The 20,959-nt window shown below is 34.1% G+C and overlaps 1 protein-coding gene across 2 annotated transcripts in view; it reads left to right on the plus strand.

The window, feature by feature from the left end:
* LRBA (LPS responsive beige-like anchor protein) overlaps positions 1-20,959 on the plus strand; it is a 730,800-nt gene that overhangs the window by 419,225 nt on the left and 290,616 nt on the right. The window lies entirely within an intron of this gene.

The following is a 20,959-nucleotide window of genomic DNA, read 5'->3' on the forward strand; positions in this document are numbered from 1 at the left end:
TACCTTTCTTCTTGTGTATCTGAGATTTGATTCTGTCAGCTTTCTTTTACCTTTCTTTTTGTGAATTCCTCAGAATTTCTTTTTATTGGTTATATACTTATTTTCACGTGGTAAGTGTTCCATATCAAGCCCATATCATTAGCATAAGCATTCAAAACAATGACCCTTGCATTAAAATCAAGTATTGAATATCTTAACCTTGTTATTACCTCCCCCCTCAACTTCAGTGTCCTACTGTATGTCATTGAACAAGATGAAGAAAAATATTCTGTTGCTTTCTTATCAAAGATTAGTTTACCCTTACTTCCTTGATTGACAGTATGCTCTACAGGCTCAGGTAGCAAGGAAGAGGAAAGAATCCACTGAAATGTTCTTGGTTTCCATCTAGAGGTGTTCACCTATACTAAACCTTCTTTACATTGGTCAAAAAAGTGTAGCATTATTACTTTCTGTCCTCCTTACTCCCAAGAGAAATACATGATAATAGGGAAACAAAAGAATTAATTCCATGAAATTTTTTGCCCTTAAACAATATTCTATGTGATTTCTGTGGAACTGGGAAGTAATGAGATTTTGAACATATACATAGAGAGCTGTATGAAGTACTCTTGTAGTTGGATATATATTTTTAAAAGAACAAAATATAGGGCACCTGGTGGTTCAGTAAGTTGAGCATCCTACTTTAAGGTTTCTCCCTAGGTCATGATCTCAGAGTCTTGAGGCTTGTCCTGCTTCAAGCTCTGCACTCAGCCGGGAGTCTGCTTTTATTCTTCTCCCTTTCCCTTTGCCTTTTCCCATTCCTCCCTCCCCTGTGTGTGTATGCGTGCACACTCTCTCTCACTCACTCATTTGCTTGCTCTAAAATAAACAAACAAAATCTATGTAAAAAATAAAAGAATAACAAAGTAATAGTAGTTTGAAATGGTAGACACTTGCAGATTATTAGATTCAGCCTTTTTATTTTATAGAAAAGGAGACTGAGGCCCAAATAGATTAAATGGGTTTACTCAGGATCCAATAGCTAATTAATTATGAAGTCAGAACTAAAATCTAGATACTTTATTCTTCCTGGTGCTGTTTTTCATATATCATGCTGCTTTTACAGTACTATTACATAGTGACACAATTTTTTTTAAGGTATATATTGAAATACAACTTAGAATATACAAAATTTATTAAGGAATAAACAAAAATAATTTCTGTTGGGGCACTTAGGTGGCTCAGTCATTGGGCATCTTCCTTTGGCTAGGGTTATGATCCCAGGGTCCTTCTCCATGGGAGGCCTGCTTCTCTCTCCCACTCCCCTGCTTGTGTTCCCTCTCTCACTCTGTCTCTCTGTCAGATAAATAAATAAATAAATAGATAAGGAATAAACAAAAACAGTAATTAGAAATCCTAGAGTTTTTCTAGAACTTAGAAATGTTTAAAAAATAGTTTAATGATAGAAGAGATCAGGTATATGAAGAGCATTGGAATCATCATAAGTAACATCTTTCAAAGCAGATGTTCGGAATATACTTATGGCAGTAATTTACATTTTCGTGCAATGTATCTTTAATTGCTTTTACTAAGAGTTGTTGTATTTCTTACAAATTTTTTGCCTTCTTTATCCTTTATTCCACTGTATTTTTCCTCAAAGTAGGAAAAGAGGTTGGAGGGGAAGAAGCTAAAACATAAGAGGTTTCTACTGGGCAATTTTACCTAACTACATAATAAAATTATATCTTAGTTATTTTATTTAAGTCTGATATAATTTTTTGCTGTTTGAGAATTGTTTTTATTATACACTTAAAAATGTCAATATATGTTAGTAAATCACCCTTCACATTATATGTAATAAAAAATTATTTTGCTTTGGTGAGTGCTGTGAAGTGTGTAAACCTGGCGATTCACAGTCCTGTATCCCTGGGGATAAAAATATATGTTTATAAAAAATAAAAAATTATATTAAAAAAAATTAAAAAAAATAAAAATAAATAAAAAATTTTTAAAAAGAGATGTATTTGTCAGCAAACTATAGTTTGTTACATAATTAATTCAAAGTAAATTAATTGTGTGCATTTCTTTTTAAAGGAGCAAGATAAAAAAATGTCCCCTTCTGTATAACGACTGTATTAAACATAAACTTTGTAATACAATCTTAAACAGTTAAAAAAAAAATTATTTTGGTTGTTACATTAAATTAGAAATCATGTGCATTAGTAGTAGAGTACACATTATCTAATTCATACAGTATTGTATAGAATTGAGGCTCCTTTAAAAACTGTAGCCCATTTTTACCTTGATTTTGAGAACAAAATCATTTTAACTCTGAATATATCAACTTCATTTAAATCTAGAAAAGAGTGATTAGGATAAAGAAATTACATATTTATCTTTTTGGCAGCCTTTTAAAAGTGTATGCTAGGTCCTGAGCATTGTGCTAGAAGCTGAGGGTTCATACAAAGTGGAAAAAAAAAAAAAAAAAGATCCTGTTCTGGATGTAATGTAGGTAATGTAGGTAATGTATGTAATAGTATTGCCAATATATAAATAGTTACAATGCATTGTTACAGTTTTAACAAAAGAAATAAAAAATTGATGTTTAAATATGTATAGCAAAAGGAAATAGACTCACTGAGATGGAATTAAAAAGTATAGATTTTGAAATATAGACAGACCCATATATATAGGCATGAGTTATACTATGCTTATAGAAATATTTTAAACTTAGAAGTAAGTATTTATTATAAGCCCACATTGTGAAATTCTAGATTCACTAAATTTTTTCTAAGTAATTTGGAGTTATGCAGGTGTTAAGCTTTGCTATACTTGATAAAGATCTGCTTCCTTCCCCCTGAGAATGATTCAAATCTTCACGGAGAGAAGAAACAGCCACATCAGCTTCCAATTGTCAAAATTCAGTTTTTAAAAACTCAAGTCTTTTTCCCAATGGGTTTCCAGATTGAAGAACATATGGACTCTATCTTCTCAGTAAAATACTTTCATTTTCCTTTTGAATTACTTTTAAGACTTCACCCTGATATGAGAAGTGTAAAATGAAACCATAAGGTATTTAAACAACATCTACCTCTCTGTGTGTTTTTTTTTCCAACTTGGATTGATAATAACCTTATAAAAATCAGAAATAACACTTTCTCTTTTAAAAAGTAATGCATTTTTTTCAGCAATTGCATTTATTTTTCCAGGAAATGAAAATATGTGGGTTTTTCCTGGTGTTAGTCTCTAATTGATTGTTTTATTTATCTTACTGAATTTTAAGTAGATATTTTGATTTTAGTAGGTATTTAGTAGATTTTTGATTTGGACTGCTATCTTGGATATATACCCTGTTTGCTATAATTTACTACATAGTTGAAATAAACAGTATTTTAACACTTTTGTGACCAAGGAAAATTTTATAACAAACTAGCAGGTTGCTTTATACTTGTAATAAGCTAAAAAGATCTTAACAAAAGCAGCTTAACCAGCATAGCTTATTGCTGTTTGAGAAGATTAAGACTGAAAAGATTGGTCTTTTATTGAGAAGACAACTAATTACTTTTATACAAATTTTAAGCTTGGGGGTTTATAGCTTTATTCTTTAAAAAAAAAAAAAGTCATTTTCCCAGATATTGGGAGTTGAAAGGGAAGAACTGCAACTCAAACAACTTAATTTTCCTATCTCTTAGTAAAAACAGGATTGAGGGAATCTCCTGAACCCTTTGGAACATTTCTATTTCTCATTTATATATTTGTTAGCCTGCACAAGCCTCATTTACTAAAAATGACTCTCTTCTGTGCAAGATATCTTTTGAGATAATCATTCAGACAAGATAGTAAACTATATGAGAATAATTTGCTTCTTTTTTTTTTTTTTTCCAGCCATACTAGCTGTCCTTAGCCCAGCACCTAAAACCAAATGAATTAAGTAGAATAATGAAAAGTAAACTTTTTTTATTTGAGAGAGAGGGGAGGAGAGAGAGCATGCATAGAAGCAGGGGGCATGGCAGGCAAAGGGAGAGGGGGAGGCTCAATGCCCGGGGGGGGGGGGGGGGGAGCGCTGGATCCCATGACCCTGGAATCCTGACCTGAGCTGAAGGCAGCCGGTTAGCCGAATGAGCCACCCAGGGCCCCCGAAATGTAAACTTTTAGCTACAATAATTTGAAAAACTGATAGTATGGATAGAAAGGCAAGAATATAAATTCTCAGAGGGGAATCTTACAGCAGTGCATGTTAATGTGATAGTATTCTAATATGATTAAGAGATGAGCTTTAGTGACTATAGCAAAGAACTTTAAAACAAAATGGATGTGTAGCCTGTGTGGTCACTGTGTACACACCCCAGTTAGAATATATGAAAGCTCCAACACAGACATTAAGTTATCTGATTTGATAGTACTGTTTGTTATTCATTTTAACTGTATACTATTGTACTTTTCCATTTTTAGCCTTCTCAGTTTACATTAATAATGTGATTATACAGGATTCTGTATTTCATTACTAAAATTTATTTGGTTCTTTGTGGGTTTCTTTTTTGAGATAGTCTATATTTTAGTTATTGAAATTAATATAGATAGTGACCTTGCTTATTAGACTATTTCAGTTCCCATTAATGAATTTTTTAAAAGATTTTATTTATTTATTTATTTGATAGGCAGAGATCACAAGGAGGCAGAGAGGCAGGCAGAGAGAGGGAAGCAGGCTCCCTGCTGAGCAGAGACTCCCAATGTGGACTCAATCCCAGGACCCCAAGATCATGACCTGAGCTGCAGTGGCTTAACCCACTGGGCCACCCAGGCACCTCCATTAATGAATTTTTAGGGACCATTTCTCTTAGTCTTTCTCTTCCTATTCAAAGTTGAATATTGATATTGAGTATCAATATTTGATGTACAAGCCCTAATTAATAAACTTGCCCATACAATACACTAGAATCCTTGCCTCTGCAGATTAATGTATCAAATATAAATGAACCCTTAGACATCTTTTTGATTTTTCACTTTTTGTCTTTTCAAATTAAACATATTCTTATGTATCTAGGATATTCTACTTTTGTGTCCAGATCTAGTGGAATCTCTTTATATGGAAAAATTCTATGACTTATTTAATGTTATTTTTAGGGGTTCCTCCCCCAGTGTTTATAATACACTGTGTCCTGTAGGGAATATAGAGGGCTTCTTTATTATGCTTGAAGAACTTTGAAAGATTTGTTTCTTTGCTGAGTATCTCTTCTCTTGCTCTCTCTTGAACTCACTAACTGAGGCTTTTCTCTTACCATTCTACTGAAACAGTTCTTTTCTAGGTCACCTGTGACATTTATATTGCCATATCACATAGTCAGTTCTCAATCTTCATCTTCCTGGATGAACTGATACCTTTGGTATGTCTGAGTACTAACTCTTCTTTGAAATGTATTTCCTAGCTTTGCGCAGTGGCAGTATCGTAGCCAATGAGGTTTATCTGAGGCGCGATTATTGCTAATTGAAATGTATTTCCATTTGGTTTCTGGGAAACCATAGACATCTGATATTTCTCCTATCAGTGGCCATTCTTCAAAATTCCTTGTTGGTTTCTCCTTATATAATATGGTCAACCTCTTTATTTTGGGGGTTACTCAGATTTTAGTCTTTGGAGTATTCCTTTTCTCTCGCTCTACCAACTTCCTTTACTATCTTAACCAGTTCATACCTGTCTATATTATAGAAACGATATTTTGTTGACTCCCAGATTATATATCCTGTGAGATTCTTTCCTTTGAACTGCACAATCATATTTAATTGTCAGCTCAACATCTCTGTGTGGATATTTGTTGTTTGTAGCAATACAAGCTCCTTTAATAGATAAATCCCAAAATATTATTCAGTGGCTAACCATAGTAGAACTGTATTTCTTTTTCATATAAGGTATGGAATAGATGTTTCTGATAAATGATTTATTCTAAAACTCCATTGTCTTTAGTTCTTGACTTCCAAGATTGTCATCTGCATCAAGCCATTGGAAGGAGCATGGACAACTGTGTATCAAAAAGTTTTATAGACTAGGTTTGTAACTGGCTTGTATCATTTCTGCTCATATTTTACTGACTAGAGCTCAGTCATATGGCTATGCCTAATTGCAAAGGAGATTGAAAATGTGGCTTAGCTGTTTGTTTAGGTAGAAGAGGAAAATTGGTTTGGTAATAGCCCCTCTGTCACAGATAGCTTATGGGCATCCCAAACATGACATGCCTAAAACCAAATTCCTGACCTTTATTGAAACCTATTTTTCTCACATTCTCTTTCTCTGAAAGAGAATGGTCTCTAGTTTCTGAGACCAAAATCCTTATAATATCATTGTCTCTTTTCCTTTCATATCCCAGGTATGATGTATCAGCATGTTCTTTCAACCCAACCTTCAAAATATATCCAGAATTCAGTGACTTTTATGGTATATATGTTGTTACTTGTGGCAGATATGGTAGCTGATCATCATAGTTTCATTCTGTCTTTCCATTGTGTAGATCTTTTGCTGGGAAATGGGTACCCAACCAGGAATCACATTTCCTTTGTGGAGTCATGTGACTTGGTAAGACAAAGGAATATATGTAGGTAGAGGACTTGCATGTCATTTCTGGGCTGAGTGGATGTAGCATTTACTGAGCCATTTTTATGTTCTCTTCCCATCTCTACTCAGCTTCAGGACTTGATCTCTACCTGGGTTTTGGCCTGTCTTACTGCATATAACATTTAATCAACTTTATACATCATATGCTTTGGAGCCCATTTTATTTTGAATAAATTGCTTTATGTCCTTGAACTTTATTTTCATGCCTTATTTATTGCCTTCCTTGTATCACAGAGAAATTTAGCACATTTCAATAACACATTAATGGGATAAATCAGAGAAATAGGAAATTTAAAAAGTTGAAAACCCTTATCTTGCTTAAATTATTCTAATAACTTCCTTACTTGTGTTCTCATTTATGATATTTCTTCTTTTGTATATTTCCTAGAGTTACTGTTCTGCAGTCATAATACTTAAAACGTAAAGCTTAAAACTCTTCTGTATCTCCCTACTGCTAAAAGACAAAAGCCAACTCTCTAAGATGATATGGATAATGTCAGGAGCTCAGCTGAGCTAGGAGAGAGCCAAGCAACCAAGGATCAGAGTAGCTGATTAAAGCCACAAACCAGAAATGAAAGAGTAAGGCTTTAATAACTTGCTCTGGTGGTATAAGCAATAGTCTAAAACTGCAGGACTCCCCTTGTTCCATTATCCTTCCATTTCCATTTCCATTATCCTGCCATATCCTGCACTGTTGGAAGGTCAGGTTAATCAGTGTGGATTAGTATAGATTAGTCTAGATGTTGGGCTCATCTCACTGTTGAGGAAACTCTGAACAAAAGACTATAGCAGTTTATGGACCATGAGGTTAGAAGACGGAAAAAGAAAAGAGCTCAGAGTAGACTGCGTGAGAGTGGGGAAAAGTGTCTTCAGGGTTTCCCTTTCTTTCTCTGCTAAAAAGTTCTGGGCAGCGTGCCTGAAAATGACCTCTGCCTATGGCTTCAGATAAAGAAACTTTGGGATAAAGGTGCAAAGGCTAGGAATGCAGTTATCCTAAGAATATGACTGGCCAGTGGGTCCTAAGTCCTTGAGTACAACTTCCTTTAGAGACTGGAGTTCATTGGCTATATATGAAGTCTAGTTTGGGGCTAGTGGAGGGCAGCTTTCCCTGTGATGCCTGACAGGTAAGGCCTTTATAACTAACTGTGGTCAGTCCTGAAAAAAGTCATAGGCTTTTAAACAGGAATTGGACTCTTCAAATGATTCTCTCTGATCTGGCCCCTTCTTATTTCTGTAGCTTCTTCTTTGGCCCCTGTTGGCTGTACTGCCCCAAAATTGTAGGAACATTTCAGTTTAACACATACCTAGTTGTTTCTTCTTTGGCTTTGTGAATGCTGTTCTTTCAGAAAGAATGCTTTTCCTTTCCTTATTCTCTTGGTAAACATCTGTTAACTCTTTGACTCAATTTGTGTGTTATTATTGCCTTCCAGGAAGTCTTCTGTTACTTTGGATAATGCCCTTTCACTTTGTTCCCAAAGAATGTTTTGTGTATATTACAATTGTCTCTTCATATATCTATTTCTTCCATTGTACTGTGAGGTCCTTGAGGATAATAACTTTCTTTATCATCAAATAACTGTAAATCTTCTCTGCCTGGTACAGGTCCTTATGCATCATTGATATTCAATAAGTGTTTGTTGATTAAATGAGTGAGTGAGTGAATGAGTGAAATATAAACTCATTAGTTTTTCATCCCTGTCTTTTATGATATGTCCAGGCCCCCATAATTATTTTATACCTCATTTTCTACTGGGGCCAACCAAAAGGACTGCTTCCAATTTTCTGACCTCTGTACTTTTGCTGAAAAGCCTACAATGCCATCTTCTTCCTTGTATATCAGCTGAAACTTGACCCCTTCTTATGGATCTTTTTCAAAAAAATCTCTTGCTCCTTAAAGCATTTCCTGATCTCTTTAAAACATATGTGATCACTTATTCCTTTTTTTCAATTTCCAAAGCTCTGGATTTTTACTTTTCTTATGGCATTGATCTTAATGCCATATAATTCATTTTATCCCATTTATTAGATTGTAAGTGCCTTGAGATTACAGACTGTTTTCCTTAGATGAGTATCCATTATAGCACCTCAACCTTTTTAAATAGTAGTGGGCACTTAAAAAATATTTGTAAATGAATATAATTAAGCCAAAACAGTACTGGTCATTCAGAGCCAGACAAACTGAAATGTAGTAAAGTGAGGAAAATAAATAATTTCAGAATGTGAATAATTGCTTCAAAATTGAAAGTACTGCAAAGTTTCTGCGAGATGACAGCAACTATTGAAAGAAGTGGCTTCCAACTGTTTTAAAAACCTGGAAGTGTAACGTAGTAAGCCCTTTTGTCCCTGTGGATAAGGAGTACATATTTTTCACTAACTTATCTAGCTTGCAAAGCAAGTATATAATATTTTTTATGCTAGTCAAAATCAGTTATTTGCTTTCATCAGTATTTTCCTAAGAGTTTTAGGTTAAAGGCAGGGAGTATTGGATTATGGTGGGTTGCTGCTGCATTTAAGCCTTTAAATTATTTATTTAAAGATAAAAGTGCCATACTAAGGTGGCTGATACCTCTTTGCTTTTTTTCTCTCTCTTTCTATAACTTATAAACTATCTTAACAACAACCACAGAAATGTGATATAGGGGTGCCTGGGTGGCTCAGTGGGTTAAGCCTCTGCCTTCAGCATGGGTCATGATTTCAGAGTTCTGGGGGCTCTCTGCTCAGCGGGGATCTTGCTTTCCCCTCTCTCTCAGGCTGCCTTTCTGTCTACTTGTGATCTCTCTGTGTCAAATACATAAATAAAATCTTAAAAAAAAAAAAAAAAAAGTGAGGCGCGTCCTAACAGGATTGCCAGTGAGGGGCATTAGGGTTCATCTTTTTTAAAAAAATAAATAAATAAAAGTTTTTAAATAATGGAAAGTCACAGATGTGAAGTCTTGCTCTGTTTTTTAGTAGCAAAATTGGGATTTAACTTGTTAAATTGGAATTATATTCCTAACTTAAAGCATTGTTCTGTGAATTAAAAGAGACCACATGTAAAATTCTTATCAGAGTGTCTGATATACTGTGGGCAGTCAGTAATTTTTAGTTCCTCTCCCTTTTCCAGGAGCACTGTGTAACCTACTTCTCAAAAGAAAGAGGTCCTGGGGCGACTGGGTAGCTCAGTCCTTAAACTTCTGTCTTTGGCTCAGGTCATGATCCCAGAGTCCTGGGATCAAGTGCTCTCTGCTCTTGGATCTGCTCTGGATCATTGGGCTCTCTGCTCAGCAGGGAGCCTGTATCACCCTTTCCCACTGCTCTGCTTGTATTCCCTCTCTTGCTGTGTCTCTCTCTGTCAAATCAATAAATAAAATCTTAAAGAGAAGAAGAAAAAGATCCTGTCTTTCTGAGACTTCAGCTCATTCTCTGCATGCACATTGTCCAGCCCTGTGACTCTTGACTAGAGTGACCCTATAGATCGTAGACTGAAGACAGTTTTCAAGCATGTTCATAAGCTTTCATTCTTTCATTCTAGACATGTTTTAATAAAAGTTGGAAACTCATTAAGTAAAGGGGCTTGATACATTGATTAAACATATATTGATTAATTAATTCAGAAACCAAATTATTATAAATGTTAGTGATGTGGAAAACAGGGTAAATTTGGTTTCTCAATAAATCAATATCTGATAAACCCTATATTAAGTTACAGAGGTCCAAAAAGAGCACAGGTTTATCATTCTTACCCAACCCAGACATCCGCACCAGCCTACTCATTCTCCTTCACCTTCTGTATTTTGGCCTGTCAACCATATCACTCCAAAATCTTGAGTAAGTTTTGCTGGCTGCTCTTTTTAGACTTGTTCTTAGATTGCGGAGTGTAGCTGGGAGTCAAAAATCACATTTGTAAAGAGTGCCACTCTAGATGAATGGTTTCGGATCTCAGCTAGACCTTTGTAACTACTTAGCCATTCTTAAATTTGCTTTTAGTCAGCTTTCTTTCATATTCCCCAAAGCAGCTCATTCTAATTTTTACCTCTCTATTCTGTTCTTCTGTTAGAAGCTTGCTATTATAGGGGCACCCCAGCATGGGGCTCTCTGCTCAGCAGGGAGCCTGCTTTCCTTCCTCTCTCTCTCTCTGCCTACTTGAGCTCTCTGTCTGTCAAATAAATAAATAAAATCTTTTTAAAAAAAGAAGCTTGCTATTGAGTAGAGAAAACAGAAATTATCAGGCCAAAATCAGATCTTCAGTTTTTATTCTTTTAAACCCTAAACTTGTTAATGTACAGAGCTTTACATCCTTCCATCTTGCCAATGAGAAAGAGGTGACTTTTTTCACTTCCAGGGAAGTACACTCTCTTTATAGGATCATACCTCTTCTATCTCTATAATGCTGTCCTTGCCCTTCTCCCACATGTCATCTTCAGTCTTAATATATTTTTTGAACTTAGTCTTTTCCATCTTCAAACATACTTACATATATTCTTGACCCTCTTTAAACCAACACCCTATTTCCCTAATTTCTTTCATTGTCAAAGAATTTTTTTCAAGGTCAAATTATCTCCACCAAATCTCCACCAAACTATCTCCACCAAAACAAGTGTTCCCTATTATCTAGTTTTCCTTCCACAACTGTAATCAAATTGCTAATGGCATTGCCAGTAATTCTTGTATCTGTTAGATGGTTTCAAAGGCACTTGGCTCTAAATGAAGTGAAAATATTTCAATATCTTGTGAAGAAGTATATTATCTTTTATTATAAGAGGTATAGGTGTGTAAACTCTTGGGGGCAGGTCTTCTGCTCCATCTTTTTTTGCAGTTCTGGGTATAAAAACTTTAACCCACTCTGTCTTCTTCATGGTTGTGTTATAACTCCTGACAACTGGATCTAACATTTCCTTATTTCAGCCCATCAGGAGAAAGGGAACTACTGTCTTAACTACTGAATAAAAGTTTTGCATTTCAGATTGTTGAAAAATGATTGCCAGGCAAAAATGTTGTGCAATGATTTGTTTGAAGCTAGATTCTGGAACCAGTCACAGGTCTGGAATCTGACAAGAACAACAGGATTGTCATAATTGGCTTACAGTCACTTTCTGTAAGTTATCCAACCATAAAAGAAGTGATATTTGAGCAAAACTGTAATTGTTATGAGAAAATAATGAGGAAAGTTGCACTTCTCAGAAAAGAGGAAAGGGGAGAGAAGTGAATGCTAGGTAGGTAACCAAGTGAGTACTTCAATTTTCTAGTTATAAAATCCAAGATTTCTCCCTTCCAAATGGAAACATTCAAATTTCTATCTGCTGAGAAATGGACAAACAAAATGTACTGTGAATGAAGTACTATTACATGCTACAACATGGATGAACCTCAAAAACATTATTCTAAATGGTAGAAGCCAGCCACAAAATTCTACATATTGTATGATTCCATTTATATAAAATGTCCAACATAGGGAAATCTTTAAAGAAAGAAAGTTAATCATTGCTGGGAACTTGGAGCTAATTATTATTAGGGGCCATTTGAGGGCATTTTAATCAGAGCTTTCTTAGGTTTTTGTTTTTAAATCATGTTTGAGGGGAACCTGAGTGGCTCAGTTGATTAAGCCTCTGCCTTCGGCTCAGGTCATAATCCCAGGGTCTTGGAATCGAGCTCTGCATCGGGCTCTCTATTCTGCGGGGAGCCTGCTTCCTCCTCTCTCTCTCTGCCTGCCTCTCTGCCTACTTGTGATCTCTGTCTGTCAAAAAAAAAATTAAATCATGTCTGAAGTCACTCATAATACCACTGTAAGCACATGCTTTTATCAAAGTAATGTAGAAGTAGCAACATATAAATTCATTATTAACTAAAACCCCTACCTTACCTTTACAACATTTTGCTGTTCTTGAAGCAATTTCACATACTCCCATTTCATTTGATTCCTCACTATGGCCTTGTAGCGTGGGCTAAACAAGTTACAATTATTTTGTGTAAGGCGACAGAAGCCCAAAGATGATAAATGATTTATGTAGAGATCATAGATCTGGTATATGGTAGAGCTAAGGTGATTAATTTTAAGTCCTTTACAATAAATGGGACCAAATATTTTTATATCCTATCCAGAAATTGTAAAGATTATTGGTCTTTAATATAAATTGCTGCCAAACTTTAGCTATTTTATATCTTACAGTATGAATTAATTATACATTTGATTTTAATGAGTTTCTCTTAAAAGGTAAACTCAGTTCTCAGGTACCAGGGTGACTCATTTGGTTGAGTGTCTAACTCTTGGTTTCAGCTTGGGTCATGATCATGGGGTCCTGAAATGGAATCCTCTGTTAAGCTGCCCACTCAGCGAAGAGTCTGCTTGTCTCTCTGTCTGTCTCTCTCTCTCCCCCTTTTTGTGCTCTCTCTCTCTCAAATAAATAAAATCTTAAAAAAACAAAAAAACTCAGTTTTTTGGTACTTTAGAGATCCTGGAAATGTTTTTTAAAAATTATGTATTCTCATAGCATTAGGCTCTCCAAAAAATTACAGTATGGATAAAAAGTGCCTATTACCAATGCCTTATTTTAAAATTGGTCCAGACTTAAGAAGATCCAAGTCAGAGCAAACACATTTACCTACCTTCTGTCCTGCATCCTGTGAAATCCTCTACATGACCATTCTCAAGGAAGGGAAAATGGAAAATAACTGGTATGGGATGTGGGATGTCTTTGGGGAAAAATAAACATATTCTAAAATTAGATTATGTTGACAGCTGCACAACTCTGTAGGTATACTAAAAACTATTAAATTTTACATTTTAAACAGGTGAACTTCATAGCATACAGATTATATATCTTAAAATGCAGAAACATAAAAGCTTTTCTTCATTCTTCATCCTTCAAACATTTTTTTTTTAAAGATTTCATTTTTAAGTAACAACACTCAGTGTGGGGCTCAAACTGCCAACACGGAAGTCAAGAGTAGCATCCGCCAACTGTGCCAGTCAGATACCCTAAACGTTTTTAATGTAGAATTCAGTATTGCTGCCCACTCGCTGCATTGAAGAGACTTTGCTTCTTTGTCTTTTTTGGCACCATTCTATTTTGATTCCCTCAGTATCTTACTGATTGTAAGGAACTTTTTCTCAGTTTCAGTGATGCTTTCCTCTTCTGCAGTGTTTAAATATTGAAATTTCACAGATTTTATTTTCACTCTTCTGCTGTCCTTAAAATACAGTTTTCTCTGCATCTAGCAAATATCAAACTTATAATAAGGACTCAGTAAATTTTTGTTAGATGAAAATCTAAATTCCTCAACTCCCAACACTTAGCAGCCTCCCAATTTCCTATCTCTAGCCCAGGCTGCTTTTTTGAGTTCCCAAGTTACAGTGATTTCTTATTGGACATACCTGCCCAGAAGTTATTAGGTGTCCAGAACATGATTATTCTCCAAGCACACCTACTTAACCTGCTGTCATTTCAGTTAAGTAGCATCTTTATCCCCTTACTTCCCCTTTGTCAGAAACCTCAAGTTTGTTCTCATCCCCTTTTTCCTCACCTTTTGTATTGACTGTCTTACTGAATCTTATCTATTCCACTTCAGATAGGTTTCTTGGATTCTAGCCTTAAGTTCCATTCCTACTGCCACCGTTTATATTGTTGCCTCTTTTGAGAGAAACTTCGCTGTCTGTCTGTGGACTATAAGATGTGCAGAGAACTATTTCCATTAATTATACAAGAACTTTTGAAATCTGGTTCTAAACTTATGTTTCCTACCTTAGCTTTTTGCCACTCTGAGATTGCCTCGAAATGACCTTTGTTACCCAAAGGTCCCAAGATAAAGGTTCCTTTTTTATGTCTTTATGCCATGTCCATGCTCCTTCTTCTGCTTGGAATGCCTTTTCCATTTTTCCCAGCAGACTCTGGTTTATCATTTAAATTTCTTTTAAAAAAGTTAATTGGCTATTTATTTAGTGCCTGCTTTGTTCCAGTTACTGTGCTTGGCCTGTGAATTAGGTAGACATAAACCCTTGTCTTCATGGAACTTACAAAATAGATCCTCATTAAAACCTTAATGGAATTCTTAATCCTCTCAGGCAGGGTTAATTAGTATTTTGATCATAACTGAGTAGTATCCAGTGAATTTCTAGAGGAAATGTCATGTGAAAATCTTTGAAGTTCATAGTTACTATTGATGGGTAGGGCCTTGTTTCTCCATCTTTAAAGTGAAAATAACAGTATTGTGGTAGGGTTGCTGTGAGGCTTGGTGATAATGTGTATAAAATAGCATGATGGCTAGCACAGAGTAGCCAAATGCAATAAATGCTGTCTATTTTAAATATTATTTTTGATATATGATGGTTTCCTTGTCCTGATTATAACAGAGAAAATTATAAAAGCATTATTCATATTGATGTACCAAGACTGGTACATAGTTGGCACTAAATAGATATTTGGTGAATTACTTTTTTTAAATCACATTTTTGGGGAAAATAGATCAGAATTATCTAAATAGTGTGGCTACTGAGGTGAGTTTTAGGGCTTCTCGTATTCAACATCATTTATTTAAAATATTTTTTTCATTTTTCTTTTGTTGGAGTTTTAATTGGTAGTTACGATAACACTAGATTTTTATTTTCTTATAACTTTGCTTACTTCCTGGTAAAAATGCTAAGTGAGTAAAAGAATGACTAATAGGCTAATAGCAGCCGGGAAAAGTATGTGATTATTTCTTAAAGAATTGACCTTGTTACAAAATGATATTTTTGTAAATTATTCTCAATAATAATTGAAGATGAGTGTCTCAATGTCTCTAAAAGCTAACAGAGAAATACACTGAATAGACCATGCAGAAATTCATAACTACATAAAATGTTATTTACATAATTAAATAGTATATGTAGTGTTATAGTGACTTGATGTATTATCAAATCTATGTATCAGGCCTCAATAAAGAAATAATTCTGCTTTAGAAGATACCTCCTTTTGGATCCAAGTAGTCGAAGGTTTTTTTTTTTTTTTTCCCTTTTCATTAAGACAGCACAGTGCCTAGATCACCTCCATTTGATTTATAGATAGTTCTTGGTTTTAGTTAATATTCTATTTATCTGCATGAAGGCACAGCAGATTTCAGCTTGTGAGATAAAGCATTCTTTTATATTGTATGATGCCCTTAGTACCTGAACATTATTTCACCAAGATTTATGCAGAAAGTGAAACCCTTTTAGAACTTAAACACTTTTATCTTCTAGCTGACAGTACACTGAAAATATTTACTTCTTTTTAGAAGTTACCATTTGTTTAAGTTGTAGCTAATATCTAGCATGAGTTTTTAATCTAAAAATATAGAAATGAAAGCAAACCAGATACAGGAATTTAAAGAACAGGTAATATAAAAATTTTAAAATATGATGTGAAGTACTAAAATTATTTAGGATTTAGAGCTTTTATTTAGCCAGAAAATTTATTGCTGACTTTTGTTAAGGCTATCAAGATGTATTAGGTATTGTCACAAGGAAATGGGTAAGATGGAAAATGGGACATTTTTCTAATGTAATTGCATTGTGACAGTTTTTCTTTTCAACTAGCATTCTTTCATTGATGTAGATCCAAGTTACAATAAAATGACGTAACAGTGTAATTGCAGACATACATATATCTGACTAAATTTGAATAAGTGTTAGTACCTTTAAGTTATAGAATAATTGGAATATATATGTAGCTGTCACTGATTTTTAGTAATTAATATAACCAACTTTAATAGAATAATATAAAAATCTACTTTAATAAAGCAATATGAACTTAATGACTTCAGGGAAATCATGTTAATGTTCCCTTTTTTCCTTGATTATTTTATTCTGTGTACTAAATTTTATCTCTTTTTTTGATTTTTTTGACGGTTACTTAATCCTAGTTTGAACACTATTTCTGCTACTGATAGCATCTGAAGAGCCTCATTCTCTTCCCTTTCCCAAGATTAGATTTAACTCTAGGAGAAAAAAAAAAAAAGGAGCTTGAGCATTGTATGGAGAGGAGGAACAGATGAGGTGTTCTTATGGCACCATGTCATTCTCAAGGGTGTTCCTTTAGAAAACCAAAATGAGCATTGCAGAAATCCAGGAGTGCCATATATACAAATTTTGATGTGAACACTGCCTCCTGGAGTTGTGCAGTTTACTAGCCATTTAATAGAGCTCTGCTCTGTTACGTATAGTTTTTTGAATTCTCATTATTTATTTTCACATCTGTCTTCCCCATGAGACCAGGAGAGTATCCGAATAATTCTTGTATTCCTGGCAGCTGGCTCAAGGTAGAGAGTCAGTCATTGTTATTAGTAAATATTTTTGGATTCTGTTACAATATTCATCCATTTACACGTTGTTAATTGGCTCCTTGGTGTGTTAGACTTTTCCAAAACACCCTGAACTTTATAAAGTCGTAAAATTTACATGTGAAAAAATAGATTATTTATACTTGAGCAATTTAACTACTAGAGGAAGAAAGTGGATTATATCTTAGTTATTAATTGATTCTTTCTTTTACTTCTGCCTTTTCCACCTGATTCTCATTTGGGTCATACTTGTTTATTTATTTTACTTGATCAAATCACTGACTACAATGGAGCTCAGAAAGGGAATTGATAGATTATTAATGCTTGAGTTATATTTCCTTCTAAGATGCATTTCAACAGTCTATTTGATTCTATTCTTGTAGAATAGAAAATACAAATTCTGTATATTAAAACGACATTGTTTTATATTCTTTTATGTATATAGATTTTAATGATTTGTTAAAGGCATGTGTATATAGACAGATAAGTGTGAAGGTTTTTTTTTTTTAATTATGAAGAAAATTAGATGACTTAGCAAAAGACAATTATACTTTTATTGTAATTTTAACCTCAGGCTTTGAAATTAGCTCAAAGAAGCAGGGAAAATAATTAGAAAAGTTAGAACATTTAATTTCATTGTCATCCACAGCTTTTTAAATATGTGTATTTATATTAGTTAGAGATTTTAGTACTTGAAGAGTATACTAGTAGGGGACCTAACTACAGCACCTTTTATAGAGAAGATTTTATTTCCAAATGTTATGTGGCCTAGGCTCACATCCTTAATTTGAATACTTTTGGGGATCTTAGTTTTCATTTTTGGGGAAATGGATAGAGGTTAAGTTTGTGAATGTGGTATCACATATTAATACATATTTTTTGATAAGTTCAGATATATAAAGGTATGCAGTGATCCAGATATATATATATATATTTCTAAATTCTCAGAATAATAATTTCTTATCTTACCCATGCTTCTATTTGATTAACAGTTGGTTTCTTTTCTGATTTTTTTTTTAAGATTTTTATTTATTTATTTGACAGAGTTCACAAGTAGGCAGAGAGAGAGGGGAAAAGCAGGCTCCCCACTGAGGGGGAGGAGTCCATAACTCCCCAGGACCCCACTGAGTCCAGGACCCTGAGATCATGACCTGCGCCAAAAACAGAAGCTTAACCCACTGAGCCACCCAGGTGCCCCAAGAGTTTTCTGAACTTCGTTTTTTAAAATTTTTCTAGCCATACCATTGGTGATAGCTCCAAAAATATACAACTTATTTAATTCATAACATCATGGGAAGATAGCTGACTTGATTATGCCAAATTTGCCAATTTCTTATCTTCTTTTCCTCTATAAGGGGCTTTTAGAGTGAAATCCTTATGTGAAAGATCTGAACTTACAGTAAGTTGGTGATTGAAACCTACACATTCCTCTTTCCAATACTGTTCTAAAATGACAAACCATGCCTCATTTTTTCAGTGATAAAAGTTAATACAGGGATGCCTGGGTGGCTCAGTTGGTTGGACGACTGTCTTCGGCTCAGGTCATGATCCCAGAGTCCCGGGATCGAGTCCTGCATCGGGCTCCCAGCTCCATAGAGAGTCTGCTTCTCCCTCTGACCTTCTCCTCGCTCATGCTCTCTCTCACTGTCTCTCTCTCTCAAATAAATAAATAAAATCTTAAAAAAAAAAGTTAATACAAAGAGTGTATGTTATTGGAAGGAGTAGGATTGGGGGGTAAAACATTGGATTTTTAAGCCCAGGTCTGTTTCTATGTAAATGACTTTAAACATGCTAGTAATTACCCTTATCTGAAAGAAATGAATATGGCTTTTTTATCCCCCAAAGAACATGTATTGCTCTGAGCATCAGAAATTGGATGATAATGCTATTTTTTAATCCAAATGAGGCTAATAGCTATTCTTTTATGAGTTAAGTTCCTTGAGGGTTTGTAACCTGTATCACCTGCAGAGCAGTGCTTTATTATGGAGAGACTCTCGAGAAAATGTATTGAAAGTTTTGGGCTCTCTAGAGAATTTTTGTAATATACTCTAGATCTGTGCTCTGAAATAAGTGATTTTTGTTTGTCTTCAGATTATTTGAAATTGTTAACAGGAGTTAAACTATTTGTATTGAGAAAGATAGTTTGAGATACAGCTTCAGGATATTATAAACACTGTGGTGAGCTATAAAGTTCTTTTTTTTTCTTTTCTTTTGGACTGTAATATTTTTAAATTTTTGGTACTACATTTATATTTGAAGATGAGACTTATCTTAAAAAGTTTTTTATTGTATGAGCAAATTCTCCGTTCCTGATATATTGGTGCTTTTCTTTCAGCCAAATGTTAGTATCAAAGGGCACAAAAATAAATATCATAGTTCTGTTTCCTCTTAATTTTCATTATTGCATTTATACATACTGTCTTTGAGTTACCTGTTAATTTGTGAATGATTTTATAATTCTTCTGTTTTTTTCTATGCTATGACAAAAAATATTGCACACATCCTTTAATAGCTATTGGATTTGACTTCACCCTCATGCATTATACTAGAACGTATTGTTACCTAATTTTGTAATAATTTTATAATAGCAGCTTAACATCTCTTATAATTTTAATTGTTATCAAGAAAAATGATATCATTTAATTTGACTCAAAATTTAGAAGGATGGATGAATGACAAATTAATAATTCACCACCTTTGCATAAGACTGAAGCATTGAATATTAGAAGGATTGATGGCTGAAGAGGTTAACAAATTTTAGCAGCTTTCATTAGCTTTACATCGTCATATGTTTGTGGTGCTGAGTGAAATAGGCTTTGTAGGAGATCTCAGTCTAGGGAACTAATTACTTGTGCCGATTGCCGCCCTGATGAATAGACCCTCATTGTATCATTCCCCTGAAGACGAGGAGCAGCCCGTGATTCACGACTGCATCCTGGCTGATATTTGATAATAATTTTAACAGATAAATGTAGGTAGGCAGAATGATGAAGTGCCTATCCAAGCTCCATGACTATCAAAGCCATACACGTAGCCATCTGTGTATGGTCTTCTCGCCTTTCAGCTAAGGAGAATTTTATTTTATTAATTGAGTTCAGACAACTCTTGTCTTTTGCTTCTATGTATATTCTGTAGGAGCTTCTTACATATTTTAAATGGTATTATAATAGTTTTCATTTAAAATGGACACAGCAAAATAAGAAAGAAGAATAAAAGATCTCTTTAATTTTCCTTTTTGAGGACTGCAATTCTTACACTTTTTTGTATTCCATTTTGGTTACATTACATCTCCTCCTGTTTTGCATGATCAGAATCAACAAAGGAAGTTTTTGATATTCTCATTGTGTCCCCAGCTTTCTCAGAAAAGACCATTGGATTCCTATTATTTTTAAAAATATATATCTTCTTTAACATACTGTTAATATACTTTTATTAATCTGAGATAATTTTTAATCAGTAAAGTACTTACAAATTATTTTGAATTTTTTAAGTATAGCATCTCTAATATATCAAAATAAGAGTAACTTTTAAGTGGGTATTTTGGGACTATCAGTGGTCAAGACTAATGGGTCAAAGCTGACAGGTACAATTTTATTAGCTCATGAAATAAAAGTGCGATTTTATTTTGTATTAGTCATTCCTTACAGAAGTTTTGATTATGAATTTTTAAATTTAATTAATGAAGCTTAGTGAGTAAGTGTATTCTGCCGGGCTTTTTTTTACTGTAACTGAAAAAACTTCATATTAGTGTTTTCCTTATAAAATATTTTTCAGCATGCTAGATTATGATTAGTTAATAGGAGAGAGAGTTGACATTTATATATTGCCATATAAAAGATCTACATAATTGGGAAAAATATAGTAGAACCCTTTAAAAAATACATTTCCAAAAGTATGCTTTTGATATAGCAATTATTGCAGATCATATAGCATGTAGTTTTTAATTAAATATAAAAACAGACTACATAAAACAGAATTCCAATCTGATTTGCTTGAAAATAGATTGCTGTTTCACTCTATAGGAATGGTTTATTTAAAAACAGTAAATGGAAAAGAAATGCATTTTCTTGTGTTGTTCTAAGCCTCAGGGGCTAAATGTAA

The sequence above is a fragment of the Mustela nivalis genome (genome assembly GCF_964662115.1).
Source record: "Mustela nivalis genome assembly, chromosome: 4".
NCBI classification, from domain to species: domain Eukaryota; kingdom Metazoa; phylum Chordata; class Mammalia; order Carnivora; family Mustelidae; genus Mustela; species Mustela nivalis.